A 4,024-nucleotide genomic window follows, 5' to 3' on the forward strand; every position below is an offset into this window, starting at 1 on the left:
TGGCACTTGGCAGGCACTGTGTAAACGTCCGCTGAATGACGAATGAGTTTTTCAGTGTCCAGATCTAGAACGTCATAAAGCTGAAGGTGCCGGAAAGGCCACCTGGTTTACCTCTCATCCGCGGGTGGCCCCGCAGCACTCCGGCCAGGGAGAAAGGGCTCTTATTGTTAAAGTCCTACATTTCGTAACCTCCTTTGGTTACGGAACAAAGGAGACAGAGGAGCATGGACCAACGTGACATCCTCAGTCTCTCCTCCTTCTTCGAAAGTCCCCCGGCGCTCCAGTCCAGATCTCCCCTCGCAGAGCCTGATGCGTTCTCAGCTGGAAACCATCACGAGTCACCAGTCTCGCCCGGATGACTGCAACAGCTCCAACTTGCCTCTCTTTCCAGCTGGGCCTCCCGCCTTCCAACTCGGCTGCCAGATCTGGTCATGCTCTCCTCCAGCGTGGCTACTGCGTATTGCACAGCCAAATGATGTCATAACTGGTACTTTGCATGTGCCGTTATGGTCATATGGATCCTATGGTGGTGTAATGTTTTGTCTGCATGTCTGATTCTCTCATTAGACTGAGTTCCTACAGAAAAGTATTACGTATAAATCATCTTTGTAAGGTTTCCGTAAAGCACAGTGCCTACTACATAACAGGAATTCAAAGATCGAAAGTATGAATGAATGAATGAATGGATGAGAGCAAACGTGTTGGGTTGAGATAGCTTCTTGTTAAACATTAACCCCTTTTGAAGCCAGTCCTGCCACGTCCCTCACTTAGCTGTCATCTCCTTAACAAATCACCCCTGTTGACTCTTGTACGATATTCTACACGTGAAGAAATCAAAAAGCTTAGACACGTCTGGGAAGGGAACTTCCGAGCGCAGAAGCAGCCCTTCAAACAATGACGAATCCATCGGGTCGCTGCTGCATTTAAAATTAATTAAGTTTTTAACGAAGGCTACGGGCTAAGGCACAACACATAATTACTTTGTTTAATCCTCACAGCGACCCCATGAGGTAGGTCTGCAGTACTGTCTTGGTGTGACAGATGAGGGTTCTGGGCCGGCCTGAGTACCTAGCTTGGACCACGACGGTTCATCACCTTTCAGAGGCTGCCCTGTGCACTAGACACGGTGCCACATGCTCTTTAAAATTAGCTTAGGGACAATTCTAGGAAGCCACCTCTGCCCTCCCACACCTGCCCCAGGTCAGAGACCCCACTTGCCACCTGCGCAAGCCTCTCTTAAAGCACTTCTAACGGTTGACCGCGATTACCTGTCAGACGACCTCTGCTGCCCAATTAGAACACAAGCTTCTCAAGGGCAGAAAAGTTATAGTTCACTGCTGTATCCGCCGCACAGGGCACAATGCCTGTAGCTTAGGTTTTCAGTGGACGCTTTTTGAAATGAATTAAAGCGAATAGAGAGAGACACGGAGCTGACTCATCGCCTTCGGGGTGATTGCAGCCTGTCCCCAGATCGGGGCCCCTTGTTTACGTCTGCTTTCCAAAGCTTTCTCAACACTGAAACTGAGTCCTCTTCTGTTTAACATAAAAATCTCACGACACCCTTGAAAATCACCAATATGCAAAAGATGGCTAACAGTTTCTAGCCAGAGTCCAGTTTCTGTACATCCAGCTAAAAAGACTGCTTAGATTTACTTTCATTTTCCATTAGTTACACAACAAGAATGTTTTATTTTAAATATAAATACGCAAAATACTTCTCAATTGAGAGTAATTCCTAAGTCCGCTCCCTCAGTAGATGACGCTGTGGCCCCACTGAGACTCTGGCTTCGCTCTGGCCAGGCCCCCTCTCACGGGCAGCCCCTCGAACCTTGTTCGGACACTGAGTTTTATGCGCAGATTAACCGGACTTGCCAGATGCGAACTCCGGCCCTTGACACTTCCAAGGGCGTTCCTCCAGCTCCCCACCGCTGCAGCCTCCGCTGTGTTAGGGCTCCAGACGCCGGGCCTGCCTGGTGTAAGGCCTGTTCACTGTCTTTGCCACGCTCTTGGGTCCAGCCTGCCTTCCTGCCCTCTACCGTCCACCTCATCCCCCTCCCAAAGCCTTGCCAGCACCTGGCGCCCTGCTGGCCCCTCCCTGCCCTCCCATTCCAAAGGCCTGACACATGCCAATCACCCTGACTTGCTGAACAGGCCGAGAGAACAGAGGGCCCCCCCATCCCCCAGCCCCGAGCGAGCACACTGCATTTCCCTCCCCGGAAAAGCCCAACGAAATGAGGCTTGGTTCTGTTTGGTTTGCAGCCAGTTTTATCCCTCAGAAGGTAGAGGATTCCACAGAGGAAACTGCTGTTTTGAACTTAACTCTAACAAGGTTCATTGTTCACAGTCAGAGTAAGGGAGGGAAGGAGTTTCAGCCACGTGCTCAGAAGGACCTACGCTCAGTTTCTAATGTGCAGTGAACACGTTGGTGAGATCCGACCTCCTCACTTGTATGACGGGCTCAGTAACCCTACCTATGTGGTGGCGTTATTGTAAAGACACATTACGTTCGGCGTGTCACTACGTAAGAAAATGCTCGCCCGACCACCCTCTTAGCCAGCATACCTATCGGTCTGACAAATGTTAAAGTATGATCGTCAACTGTTGAATGAAAATGTTTTCTCGTGTGCTCAGAGATGCTAGATGGAAACGTCGAGAGCCTGTATCAATCCTTACACGATTTTTTTTTTGTCCTTTGGATAATGAAATATTTTGTTCTTTAAAAATGAATGGGTCATGATAGCAAAGTAGGTTTCAAAGCCGAATAGACAATTCACAAATGAATAAATGGCCCTTACACATGAAAACAGGTACAATCTCATAATTAGAGAAAAATGGATTTCAATGATATCAAGATCCAATTCTCGTTTCTAAAATGAGTTACAGAATGAAAAGGGTTGCAATTATCATTGAGGCTGAGGGCAACAGTCACTTGCATACATTTCTGGCGGCGATATAAATTAGAAACCGCTTATGAAGAGACATTTTATAATATCTAATAAATCTACACATGAGCTCAGCTTTAAAAATATGGAACAGCTCACGAATCTGCATGTCATTCTTGAGCAGGGGCCGTGCTAACAGTCTATCCTTCCGTTTTTAGTGTATGTGCTGCTCTTACCGAAACATATTTTTATCCTCTTTCTGTTGCACAGGGAATCGAGGCTCACAGAAGTTCAGTAACTTGACCAAAGTTACACTACTACGAAACATCACAATTTTGGTTTTATCCGTGCGTTTGTATCAACCCAATATGGTAAGAGTGTTAGATCGTGAATTTGATTAATGAAAAATAGAAATTAATAATTATTCCACAAACGGTCCTTGCTTGATAGCCCCCTAGGAAATTAACACCACGAAGAGGCCTAGTAGTCAAAGAGGTCTCTGGCATTCGAGAAAACAATTATTTTGGTGTCTTGGACAGGTGAATGTTATGAAGAAGGAAGCTGGGGTACAGGTTTTTAGGTTAAAAGGGGCCAACATGCAATGTGTCATCCTTGATCTGACTTGACTTTGAACAGGGACAAAAGGGCTTTAGTCGGTGGCAAATCAACATGACGCGGCTGTTAGAAAACTGATGCCGTTTCGGGCTGCGCTTCCGGGAGCAGGTGACCCAGCAGGAGGGCAGATGAGGGTCGCACAGCCACACCTGGCCAGGCCACATCTGGAGCCTTAGTTTCAGTCTAAGTGCCTTGTTTTAAGTGGCACTGGGTGAGCGGGGGCAGAGGGCAGAGCGGATGACAGAGCCGTGTCATACTGGCCAAGATCCTGGGGATCCTAAGTTTAAAAAGACTAAGGGGGACGTGGGCCATGTCGCCAAGTACTTCAAGAGTTTTGCGCAAAGAGAGACCAGCCCCATGTCGGCGGCTTTGAAAAAAGAGCCAGGCGCACCTGCTACAGTCACAGGAAGAATTTTCGCCAGGGCGCCCAGGGAAGGGCTGAGCCTGAACAGATCGCGTGTGACATGATCACTCCTGCTTCACGGTGGAACGGTGGAAAATTTGAGGCAAAGAGAAAGGAAGAACAG

General features: G+C 48.0%; 1 non-coding gene across 1 annotated transcript; it reads right to left on the reverse strand.

Annotated features, from left to right (window-relative positions):
* Positions 1-3,021: 3,021 nt before the first annotated feature.
* Positions 3,022-3,126, reverse strand: LOC112476532. The gene has a single exon (XR_003045126.1). It is a non-coding gene; the product is annotated as a U6 spliceosomal RNA (small nuclear RNA).
* Positions 3,127-4,024: the final 898 nt, after the last annotated feature.

This window comes from Pteropus alecto, unplaced genomic scaffold (genome assembly GCF_000325575.1).
Source record: "Pteropus alecto unplaced genomic scaffold, ASM32557v1 scaffold101, whole genome shotgun sequence".
NCBI lineage: Eukaryota > Metazoa > Chordata > Mammalia > Chiroptera > Pteropodidae > Pteropus > Pteropus alecto.